This window comes from Castanea sativa, chromosome 2, assembly GCF_040712315.1.
Source record: "Castanea sativa cultivar Marrone di Chiusa Pesio chromosome 2, ASM4071231v1".
NCBI lineage: Eukaryota > Viridiplantae > Streptophyta > Magnoliopsida > Fagales > Fagaceae > Castanea > Castanea sativa.
This window is the reverse complement of record NC_134014.1, coordinates 3,182,649-3,196,215: the sequence shown is the minus strand read 5'-3', so window position 1 is coordinate 3,196,215 and position 13,567 is coordinate 3,182,649. Positions and strand designations below refer to the sequence as shown.

The window sequence follows — 13,567 nt, the reverse complement described above, 5'->3', positions numbered from 1 at the left end:
AAATTGAGCATTTAGGGTAAGACGAAAGATTTGGATTCTTACTACTACTACTAATATTTGTTGTTCATCCCAAAAATGCAAATTTTAAAAGCTGTAACTATAAAAATACAGACCTTAAAATCTGATAGTTAATTTAATGTCCAAGTTACATTTTCCAAGCATCAATGTAAACCATTTCCCATCCAAACTGCATTGAGAACTTTTCAAACTGAATGAGTTTATGCAGAGTAAAAGAGGCAGTCACTAGCCTGGTCACGATGAGGGATATTCAGAATAAGTTCGTGACAATTAGCTCAAAAACAAACCACATAAGTACAAAATAACACAGAGACATTGGTACTAAAATTCCCACTCATCTTATCTCATTTTTATTCATAATAAACCCGGACCTAGAATACAAGAGAAAGCCAAATACATACAATCAACAAACTAATACTTTCGATAGTTTGAAACATAATCATACACCTGCGGTGGTATCTCAACTTCCATTGCTTCTTCCAGCATTTGTGTCACTTTCTTCATAGAGGGCCTGAGAATTGGATCCAGATGAATGCACCATAATCCCACCAAGGCCATCCGCTCAAACCTCTTGAAATCGCTCAATGCTTCTGGTTCATATCCCACCACCATCTCTAGCTTCCCAGAAATCACACAACTTAGAACCCAATTTGAAAGAAGTAGATCATCCTTTTCACTCTCCTCCCCAACCCGGTTCGATTCTATGTGCCTTCTTCCGCAAATTATCTCTAATAACATATCACCAAAACTGTAAACATCCACTTTGGCAGTTATAGGCCCCCTCCTTAGCCATTCTGGTGCCATATATCCTATAGTGCCTCTAACATTAGTGTCAGTTCTAGTTTGCTCTTTATTCAAAAGCTTGGATAGTCCAAAATCTGCTATCTTCGCACTATATTTGACATCAAGTAGTACATTCTCGGGCTTCATGTCACAATGTATTATCTGAGTCTCACATTCTTCATGCAAGTAATATAGACCTCTTGCTATTTCAAGCGCCAATTCAGCTCTCTCAAGCCAAGATGGTTTCTCCCCCTCCTTAAACAGAAAATGTGACAATGATCCATTTGGCATTAGCTCATAGACTAAAAGCCTCTGATCGTTCTCAACGCAATATCCCAATAGTCTTACCAAATTCCTATGATGCGTACGACCAATTATTTTAAGCTCTGTTGTAAATTCCTTCTCAATTTTCTCAATGCCTTTTGTTAGCTCCTTCACAGCAATATTAATCTTGGTACCCTCTGAAGTTAGACTACCACAGTAAACTCTTCCTGAAGCACCGCGACCAAGGATCTTACTAAATCCATTTGTTGCTTCGCGCAGCTCTTGCAATGTGAAATCTTGAAAGTTCATTCCAATGGTCTTTGCATCTGCTGACTTCCTTCTCTTCAATACATTTTGAACGGCAGGATGATAGAACAAGGCAAGTGCTCCAAACAAGAAAGCAAACTCAGCACTAATTATAAGGCCCGTCACCAAAAGAAGCCGTGTATCAAATTTCTTCCTCTTCGTTGGAGGACTTGGCTCACTCTTCTTCTTATTAGGCACCTTGATAAATGCCACTCTGCCTCTGGAGGAAGCACTTTTTCTTGCATTTAGCAAAGGCATCCTCTTCTTGATACATGTTGAATTTATCCAGGAAGCAGCCAAGGTATAACAGTCATCCATAACAGCCTTCTTGCATCCCTCCACATCAACGTTTCTTACTTCACCCAAATCTCCTTTGTACATATCAGATGGGAAATCAGCATCATCAATTACCTGTGAGAAATTGAAGACAGCATAAGAAAAATAAAACATACCTTCTGTCAATATTGAATTGTAGAGAATGGCAAAACTTGGGTTTTTAGCTGAGTATTTTTGGTTACTTGATTAAATTCAAACATACGTTATACTGACAATTAAACACAAACAGTGATATTTTTTCCACTCAAAACCCAATCTGTTAGAATTGTGTACTGCACTTAAGGAATCATACAAACAAATCCTATGGTAAAAAACTTATTTGAAAATTAGCATATTAGGACTTCTTTTAGTCTATAGCCTACAACTTAGAAAGCCTTGGATGGAACAACGGTTTCTTCAAAAGGCTAGTCTAGGCATACCTCAGAATGTTTTCTTATTGACATCTTAAATTATCAATGAACTGTTTAAAAATAGACTCTTGATAGGATGGGTATTTATCTATCACCCTTTTTTTTGCTGATCATTTATCTATCACTCTTACTATTATATAAATAAAATAAATCCAAATATATAATAATTATCGTAATGGTGAATCTTAATATTACCATTGTGCTAAAATTCATCAGCTAGATGCAATTCCATGTGCTTTCTACAATAGATAATCTCAAGCAACATGACCCCAAAGCTGTAAACATCCACCTTGGTAGTTATAGGTGCATTCTTGAGCCATTCTGATGCGATATATCCCGTTGTTCCTCTTACATTGGTGTTTGTTCGAGTTTGATCCTTCATTAGTAGCTTTGCTAGACCAAAATCTGCTATCTTAGCAGTGAAATTGTAGTCAAGAAGAACATTCTGTGGCTTTATGTCGCAATGGATGATCTGGGTATCACACTCTTCATGCAAATATAACAAACCTCTTGCAATCCCAAGAGCAATTTCAGCTCTACTTTCCCAGCTGGGTCTTTTCCCTTCCCCAAACAAGAAGTTAGATAAAGTCCCATTCTTCATTAGCTCATAAACCAAAAGTCTGTGACTTTGCTCGTTACAATAACCCAACAACTGCACAAGATTCCTGTGATGTGTCAAACCAATTACTTGTACTTCTGTCAAGAATTCCTTTTCACCTCTTTCAATCACTTTCTCCAACTTTTTAACAGCAACCTCAACCTCTTCATCTTCTAAGGTTAAAACCCCACTGTAGACAGTACCGAATGCTCCTTGGCCAAGCATATTCTTGAATCTATTTGTTGCTTCTTGCAAATCTTGGAATGAATATGCCTTCAAGTTTAACTCCACTGGCTTTCTTTTTGGAGGGGGCTGAAGTTGAACACGCATATAACGCTGAGCCAAAGGGTGATGATAAATAGCAATTGCTGGAAATAGCACTGCAAATATTGAACATGACAGAAAGCTTGCTAGCAGAACAGCACTGGATGGAGACTCCTTTTTATCTTTGGGGTCCAAATCGTGATTCTCCACTGGAACTTTTATAAACACCACCATATTATTAGTGCTAGGGTTGCTTCTTCTGCTATTCACCAAGGGCATTCTTTTTTTGTAACAAACTATTACCGCTGTTAAAAACAGCAGCCACACACAAACAATCATCCATCACTTCCTTCTTGCAGTTATCCGCATTTGTTTGTTGAATTCTAGCCAAATCTGCAAAATCATGATTTGGGTTATCAGCATCATTGAGTGTTTGAATAGTGAAATTCGAAGCCGAAGAATTTGTTGCACAAAAATCCATCACTACATTTGGATAACACCCTTTGGAAGGAGTGTTTGGATCCAAAGGTGAATAACCAGGCAAGCATGTGCAATCGACTTTTTTATCATCTGGTGTAGTGCAAAAGCCAAATACCCCACAAATATTATCCACAGTGCAAGGCTTACTAATAGCCTCCCACTCAACACTCCATTTGCTAGCTCCATTTCATTTGCTAGCTCCATTTCTTTTAAAAAATGCTAACTGTTGGAAATTTCCTTTGTCATTGATAGTTGCTTTGTGGTAGTAATCTTCAATAGGAGTGGGCACTTTGCTTGTCATATTGAATGCCACTGAATTTTTTTCTACATAAATAGCATACATGAAAGCTGTGGTGTTGTTGAAAACTAGGCTCACATTGCCATTGTTAACAGTAGCACTGTACCAGTAAGCCGGACCACTAAAACGAAACGCAGATAACAGAATATTCCCATCAAGTTGCTGAATCTCCAACTGATATTGACCAGTGGAGTAGTGAACTGTGCCATTGGCATTGGAGTGCAGCTTCTGGCCCATCACCAAAGTTTGGCCTACTAAAATGGTGTCTGTTGGGAAATCAAAACTCTGCCAAATGATTCCAGAGGAAGAGTTTCGCAATACAAAATTGCCATCATCTTGCATTGAAGCTGATTTTGTAGACGTGTGATTGCATATGAAAAGTTGAGTCCCATTTGTGTGTGTGAGTACAAGTTGGCCATTGAGTAATAACTTGATGGTTGATCCTTTACCAGCTGGATCGTCACGATTTGCTGACCAAACCAGAGTTTTCTCTGAGATTTTATCAAACCAAATACCAACAAGGTACTGATTGGTGACAAGAGGGTAGAACCCAAAAGCAAAATCACCAGAGGGTGATTTCCATGAAGAATCGGATCCCGCGGTGATGCTAGAACCCAGGTTTGTTGTACTGTTCTTTATCTGAGCGCTTGAGCAAAGTATGGCGGGAATGAATGAAAATGACCATAGCAGAATTCTAGTAACAGCCATTGGTACTAAATAAGAGAGATCATGAGAAAGGATGTGAAAAGTTGGTAACTAGTGAAAATGAAAAAATTATGTGCATCTATTCTATATATGTATACAAGGACAAAAAGTATTTTGGGACATGATTAAAAAACAAAAAAAGAATAGTATAAGATTAAAGGCTAGTATAGTAGTATGCATGCTAGAGGATTTAAGCAACGTCAAAGACTGTTATCTTGCTTTATTTAGATTGCAGAATTGACCTGAGCAGCCATTGAGTTGGATTGGCGTGAAGAATTAAAGATCGTTCTATTTGACAGTTACAAGCAGATAAAAATATGGTGCAATGTCAGATTTTTAATGAGCACTTATGACTTATTTTACTGAAAAAGACAACTCAACGTCGACGTGTGAAGTGTATTGACCGCACCAGAAGAGTCATGAATCGTCAATGGTTTATGCCACCGTGAATAGTGGGCTTTATGATTTGAATGTGGGATTAGTGTTGCGTGTTGAATACTGTTAGAAGTATTAGTTAAATGATTAAATTTACCATATTTTGATAGTTTAAACTTTTTGAACAATCGGTAATTTAACATAATATCAGAGCTGAACTAATTGAGAGCTTCATCTGGTACTCATTGAAACTCTTTGAATTCACTAGTTCAATCTTTTACTTGTTTCTTTACTTTCAGTGCTTAGTTCTTCTGGATCAAATATAGAAAATTTCTTCTTTGTTTTTATCTTGATTCTTGATTCTTGCACTATTTTTATCTCTTCCCTACTTCGCTCTTGAATTTCATTTGCAATTTCTAGCAATTGAGTTCAGAGCCTAGGGATTGTGAGATTGGATTTGGGATTTTCTTCGAATATTGTTCTATGCTAAAATTTTTAAGGTTTCTGCAATTGAATTTTTGTTTAGATATTGATTGATCAATGAGATTCATATTTAATTCTTGAAGAAATCTTGGGATTGCTGCAATTGCTTTTTTTTTGGTACCCTGGTTCAGTGTTTGTGAATCTTGATTGTTTAGTCAAAATCTAAGTTGGTGGATATGGGTGATAGCACATCAAGCACCTCTGTTCCAACTGTTCCATCTATTCATCCATGGGAAAAATCTTCTAGTCCCTATTTCTTGTCTAATAGTGATAATCCAGGTGTTTCTCTTGTTGTTCAACACCTTACTAAAGAGAATTATAGCACCTGGAGTAGAGTTGTTCTTGTTGCCTTAGATGTTAAAACAAAACTGGGTTTCATTAACGATTCCATACCAAAACCTGAGTCTGTTGATCACCCACCCTTGTTATGTTGCTTGGTGTAAGCGTAATAATACTGTTCTTGCTTGGTTGTTTAATTCTGTTTCGAAGGATTTGCAACCCAGTGTGGTTTATTTCAAGACAGCAAGGGAGGTCTGGTTGGATTTGCAACATAGGTTTGCACAAGGGAATGGTCCTCGTATTTTTGAGTTAAAGAAAGAGATTTGTTCTTTGACTCAAGAAGATTTGACTATCAATGGTTATTACACCAAGTTCAAGAGAGTCTGTGGCAAGAATTTTCTAAATACAGGACTTGTTCATGTAGACATCAAGTAGAAGAGTGTGTCATATCATTCTTAATGGGTCTCAATGACACCTATGCTTCAATGAGAGGACAGATTCTACTCATGGATCCTGTTCATTCTTTAAGCAAGGTTTTCTTTCTTTTGCTCCAAGATGAGAAACATAGGTAGTTTAGAAAGAAGATAACCAATGAATCCTCAGCCTTAGCAGTTAAAACCAATACTCCTTTCACTAAAGGATTCAACAAGGGTAAGTCAGCAAACCTCAGTGTACCCATTGTGGGCTTTTGGGCCATGTGGTTGACAAGTGTTACAAACTACATGGTTATCCACCTGGCTATAAGTCTAAGAACAAAGGTCAACAAGGTGGAAATTCCTTTGCCAACACATTTGCTATTACTGATGTTTCTGAGGAGAATATTAGCCTTACTAGAGCAGAATATCAACAGCTTCTCAATTTGTTGAATACCCAAGCTCACTTTGGTACATAAACACCACAGGAGTCCACTTCTGCTCCTCATCAGGTTGCTACAATCATTACCCATCCATCCAAGGGTCTTCAAGGGCATGAGATGTCAGGTACTTGGTCTTCTCCTCAATTTCCAAAGTTGCCTTTCCATTCTTTATAGTATTCAGTTTTTTCTTCTCATGTCAACACTTCACACATTACATCCAATGACTGGATTTTAGGCAATGGAGCCACTGATCATATGGTTCACTCACTTCAATTTTTCACATCTATCACATCTGCAGTACAGATTTCAATTCAATTACTTAATGGAGTTGTTGCCAAAGTCACTCACATTGGCACAGTTCACTTGTCTTCTAGTTTAATTCTAGAAAATGTGCTTTGCATTCCTACATTTTCTTTTAACCTTGTCTCTATTAGTAAACTAACCCAATCTCCATCTTGATGTTACATTTTCCTTTCACATTACTATTTAATTCAGGAATTGCAGCTTTGGAAGATGATTGGATTGGGTAAAAAGCAAGGAGGTCTATATACTTTACAACCTACATCTTCTGCCATTCTTCTAAAATTTGTCCTAGACATCATTTCCAAGTTCTCTCCTCTTAGTTTAGGTGTTTTTGTACAAACTTGTAATGCTACTTCTGTCATGAATGATTCAAGTCTTTGGCATTGTAGGTGAGGCCATCCTTCTGCACAATGACTAGCTTTGTTGCATTCTTTTGTACCTAATGTAATTTCTTGGAGCAATAATAGTACTTTTGATTACAATATATGTCCTCTTGCAAAGCAAAGAAGATTGCCTTTTCCTACTTCCATTCATACTTCTTCTTCTTGTTTTGAATTGGTTCATGTTGATATTTGGGTTCCTTACTCTACTCCTTCTTTTAATGGATCAAAGTGCTTTCTTACCATTGTGGATGACTATAGTAGGTGCACCTGGGTGTTTTTGTTATCACAGAAATCTGATGCATCATATTTACTTCCATCCTTTTACAATTTTGTGTTTACTCAGTTTCATACTCAAATTAAAGTAATCAGGTCTGATAATGGTCCTAAGTTTGCTTTACAACCTTGTTATAGTTCAAAAAGAATTATACATCAATTTTCTTGTGTAGAAACACCTCTCCTCTATCCTATATCCTCTACTGCTCCAAGATCAGGTATCCTATATTATTTATCCTCTCCTCTCTCTCTTATGATATATTGTCCACACCACATAGGGATTTTTCTATTGCCTTGATCATTCAAAAAGAACCTAAGTCCTATGCTCAAGCCCTTTTGGATCCTAGATGGCAGGCTACTATGCAAGCTGAGGTAGAAGCTTTGCAAGCCAATAATACTTGGATAGTGACTGCTTTACCTCTTGGTAAGGTTCCTATTGGTTGTAAATGGGTCTATAAAATTAAGCTTAAGGCAAATGGGTCTATTGAGAGGTATAAAGCCAGGTTAGTGGCTAAAGGATACACTCAAACTACATGCATTGATTTTTCAAAGACTTTCAGTCCTATTGTGAAGTTTGTTACTGTCTAGACATTGCTTGCTTTGGCTGCTGTTCAGGGTTGGCATCTTTCTCAATTAGATGTCAACAATGCTTTCCTTCATGGGGATTTGCTTGAGGAGGTTTACATGGTTCCTTCTCCAGGATTTGGCAGCAAGGGGGAGGTATGCAAGCTTCAGAAGTCTTTGTATGGTCTTAAACAAGCTAGCAGACAATGGTTTGCTAAGCTTTCTTCCACCGTCATCAACCATGGTTTTGTTCAGTCCAAATTAGATTACTCAGTGTTTACCAGAATTGACAAGGGTTCTATTATCATCCTCTTGATCTATCTTGGTGATATTTTGATAGCTAGTAATGATGTGGATGTTGTTAGTGCCTTTAAGAAGTTTTTGGATAACAAGTTTCAACTTAAAGACTTAGGTACTCTCAAATATTTCTTAGATCTTGAAGTTGCCAGAACATCTAAGGGTCTGTCCTTATGTCAGGGGAAAATTTACTCTTAAGTTTTTATCAAATACAGGCTTATTAGCTTGTAAGCCTTCAAATGTTCCTATGGATCAATCTATCAAATTGAGCAGTGGAGTTGGAGATGCAATTCCTGATCCTTCAATGTATAGAAGACTAATTGGGAAATTGTTATATCTAACTTTGACAAGGCCAGACATCAGTTACTCAGTTCACAAGTTGAGCCAGTTCATGAGCCCTCCCAAGATGCCACATCTACAAGCTGCTTACAAGATCCTTAAATATTTGAAAAAAACACCAGGACAAGGCCTCTTCCTATTTGCTAATTCAAAGCTGCAATTGAAGTGTTTTTGTGATGCTGATTGGGCAACATGTATGGATACCAAAAGGTCTATGTCTGGTTTTTGTATATTTTTAGATGAATCCTTGATATCCTGGAAGTGTAAGAAGCAACAAGTGGTTTCCAGGTTTTCTATTGAATTTGAGTACAGAGCAATGGCTACTGTTAGAAGTGAAATTGTTTGGTTGCTTTCATTGCTTGATACTTTTGGTGTTTATCATAAACAACCTGCTGCACTTTATTGTGATAGTAAAGCAGCCCTTTATATTGCTGCCAATCCAGTATACCACGAGAGGACCAAGTACATTGAAGTTGATTGTCACTTCATTAGAGAAAAGATTCAAAATAGAGTGATTAAGACTTTTCATGTTCCTACAAGGCATTAGTTGGTAGACCTATTTACAAAACCTCTAGCACAAAGACAGTTTCTATATCTTCTTTCCAAGATGAAATTAATTAATATATGCAGATCATCTTGAGGGGTAGTGTTAGAGGATGACATTTGAGACTTCAGGCTACAAAGCAGATTGTACTAGCAGTAGAAAAACAGAGAAGCTACAAGTGGTATTGTATAAATAGTTCTAGAGTTACAAGTAGTTTAACCTTGATGTAATTAGTTAGTTAGTAGTGGACACATGTTAGCTCTGTATTGGTAGATTGTTAATTAGTTAGGTTGTTAATAGTCAGTTAGTTTCTCACGCCTATTCTCATTGTATATAAGGAACAAAGTTCATTTTTAATACACAGATTCATTCACATACAAACTTTTCTCTCTTTCTCTCACTCTTTCTGGTTTCCATGAGTTCCACCATTGTTGAAAGGTGTATGTGCTTGAATTCTAACATGATATTAGAGCATGAGATCTTGAGTTCGATCCTTGTCTCCTCCACCCTACCTCCTATTTAAATTCCCACGTGTTGGGCTTCACTTATTAAAATGTAGTTTCAGCCCACACGTGAGGGGGAGTGTTAGAAATATTGGTTAAATGATTAAATTTACCATATCTCAATAGCTTAAACTTTTAGGACAATCGGTAATTTAACAAATACTATAACGAAGACCTGGTAAATAGTTGTATAATGTGGGTGACCATAGGTAATGGATTGAGAATTTGATAGCTACGATGGTGAAATGAGGAATTTGAACATTCAACATCTCATTGGAAGGAAACATAAGAAGATGCCTAGTTGACGTCTCCATTGGATTAGTTTAGTTATATGGAAAATGCTAATAAATACCTTTAGGGCATTGGTTAATAATCCATTTAAAGAAATTTTTTACGGGAAAAGAAAAAAAAAAGCAATTAATGTTTTAACAGCTTTTTTCATTTCCCATAAAAGTGGTGTCAAAACTTTCTTAAAATGGATTGTTAACCAATGCCCTAAAGGCACTCATTAGCATGACCCTAGTTATATATTCTCTTACCTTTCCCCAATTTTTAAAAGGATGAACTGCATGGTAACATATGAAATTATGAATGAAGAACAAGTGAAAATTAAACACAAAATATAACCTAAACGTTTTTAGATCTCTTAAAACAACCAGATTAACCTAGTTATTTAATCAAGTTATTAACTTAGGTAAATTATGCAAATCTATGTTAACACAAAACAATCATATCATGCAAAGCAGCAGAAAAATAAATAACACAATGATATAATGACCTAGGAAAACCAAACCGGTAAAAAACTTGGGAAGGATTTGACCTAACTATCCTCAAAGTAAAACTGAATCTACTATGAAGAAATTGAAGTTTATACAATAGCGACTTAGACCACTAACATCCTATTACTACCTCGAGTAGGAAACTTACTACCACGACCACGTGATAACTCCGAGTCCACGGACTACTTTCTTCTTAGATTCCTCAGCAAGCACAAACACTCCCGCTTGTATATCTTTAAGCTCTTAAATCAGCAACTGAATGATCATCATGTTCTTGACATAATCTTGATCCTTGATAACCCTAGGTATGTGTGAAGGCAAACATCTCTAGATCTCACAAAAGATTCATACACACAGCATCAACAACCACTAAAAACGTGGCTAGGGTTTCCCCTTTTATACCTAAGGCAAATCATAAAACCCTACACGTAAAACAGGCTTAGACTGAGTTGTAATTTTCTGTAGAAAAACAATCTGCACAACTTTCGATCAGTCGAGTCTAATTCTCGATCGATCGAGCCAGGCAGAATTGCACAGTAAATTCTGCAGCAACTCGATTCCAATTTTACATATAAGACACATACTTTGAGTAGTCTAAACAAGACTTAAACGTTTTAATCATGGTTTGCTAATATTATAAATTAGTGTTCTAATACATTTAAACCTAAAGGTCTTAGAACCTAACAAACTCCCCCTTTGGCAATCTGTGACAAAACACAAACATAACAAAATGCTCAAAGTTTACATATAAACAGCCCATTACAAATACAAAGCCCAACATAACAAATTCAACGTAACTACTATCCATCAGTTGCAAGTATAGACAGCAGCATGATTGAATCAACTTGTATATTCCTGTAACACTTAACAAACACATAAACGCATGTGTGAAAAATACAAGTAAAATAACATAACTTCTTGATTTCACAAAAAATATAAACTACAAGACATATATCATGAATAACCTCATGTATAAATCAATAAACAATGTAGCACAATGTGAAACAAGAAACAAATAAGTAAAACAAAATATCTCCCCCTATCATGGATAACCAAACATAAACATCATGATCCAAAAAGATACATACAAAGTGAAGCACCTAGATACAATCTAAAAACTCCACAGCTCCAAACAACTCAAAAATCTCCCCCTAATTACAAAAACTCCTCTCTACACCATATATGCACTCCCCCTTTTTGTGACAAATTGTCAAAGGGCACTCACTCATCATCAAAAGGAAGAGGCAGTCTAATACTCTCTAAATCTGCTCGCAAAGCACGAAGCTCATCAAACATGTCCACCAACAGCTAACCATGAGCCACTTGAATGGTCATGACAGTCTCCAACATACATCGAATTTCTAAATCATCTGAAGTAGAAGGCGGAGGAACATCAATAGCAGCAGCAGGATTGTCGGACGCCTCAGCAGAAGTATCACGTGTAGAGGAGGGAGGAGGAGGAGGTACGACACCAGAAAAGTCAACCCTAGGACATTTAGAGCTCGCTTTTAACTAAGCAGCCCTCTGCCTAAGAAAGGTGGCATCTATAGGAGCAATAATATTAACAGGCTCAGATGTGAGAAACTCCTCTAAACCAAGATGGAGAAGAATCCTATGAATAAAAACAGGGAAGAAAATAGTGTGAGCATTAGAACTACTCCGATGAACCTCGTTCAAAGAACGAATAAACAGATGAGGAAAACTGATAGGAGCATCAATAACAAGAGCATACAAAAACACACATCGCTCAATGGGGATGGTGTGCAGATAAGAAATAGGCCATAAGGAATGACAAGCAATCCGAAAGAAGAGATAGTGGACCTCAGTGAGCTCAGCAGTAGTGATCCGAGGATCAGAACCCCACTGGATAGAAGTCCCAGTGATGTAAGACATGATGTCGTCTAGGGGAGGAGACACATCATAAGGATAGACAGGATACTGAAGAAGAGGCACCCCAAAAGCAATAGCCACTACCGAGTAAAGAATTGGAATCATAGACATGAATAGAAAGGTTAGAATAGAACTCTCTAATCAAGGTAGCTGGAGGGGGGGTGAGAAATATCTAACAAAGGCAGCCAACCCCAACGCTCAAAGTTCCTCCTAATCTCAGGATCTAGCTCATCTAAAAGAACCTATCTCTCTACCTAAATGTTCCTCTTAAGATTAAGTGTCTCAAAAATAGCTTGGTGTTTCTAACTCAAGAATCTCTCACTCTTAAAGGATGGAGCAGAAGAAGAAGATGATGTCCTATTGGCTCTTGTTTTCCAAGGCATGATGCTAACGAAATAACAGAAAAGAACCAAAAAAGAAAACAAGAGAAACCAAGGGCAGACTGCAAGTTAGCACAAAACAATATAAAAAATAACAATTTATATGATGCATGAATAGTGTAAACACATGATGCATGTTCTAAATGCAGTGAGTATCAGTTCAAATTAACTTTAAAATCACAAAATTGGCTTGAGCAAAGAGTTTATATTAAAAACCCCAAAATTTTGAAAAACTACTTGTACAATTCTCAAGACATTGACCAATTGATCATTACACAAGATAGAGAACACATTAAAATGATCAAATTAATCAATCCAACAAGTCAATTTCATCAAATTAAACTTAATTGAACAAAATCCCCAAATTAGGTAATTTCAAGCCCTAGAATTTCAAATTTTTCTCAAAATACCAAATTGATCAAATTAAAAGCACCAAAACTATTGTATATCAACCCACAACAAAAACCCATTGATCAATTGTAAAAGAAATAGCCTGAAACAGTAAAAACCCCAAAAATTCTTGCATTTGAAATTCCCTTCTAAATGCAGAAACAAGAAAATAAATGAAAAAGAAAGGCTAGAATCGACATACTGGCCTTAGAAGACAAAAACCTTGCAAAAGATTCGGAGGAAAACGAGAAAAATAAACTTTGACTCTTAGATTGGTTGAAAAGAGAGAGAAAAAGTTTTGAAAAGTGAAGAACACGTGAAACTCAAACCTTTTTAAAAAAAAACTTCCTGTGCGATTTTCAATCGGTTGAAAAATAGGTTCGATCGATGAAAAATGTCTTCAATTGATCCAATAGCGATCGAGTACCGATCGAAACAAACATAAGTTGACCAAAAATTTAATCGCA

At 36.7% G+C, this 13,567-nt stretch overlaps 1 pseudogene; it reads right to left on the bottom strand.

Annotated features, from left to right (window-relative positions):
* Positions 1-367: 367 nt before the first annotated feature.
* On the bottom strand, positions 368-4,465 carry LOC142626441 (G-type lectin S-receptor-like serine/threonine-protein kinase LECRK3; annotated as a pseudogene).
* Between the last annotated feature and the right edge of the window lie 9,102 nt (positions 4,466-13,567).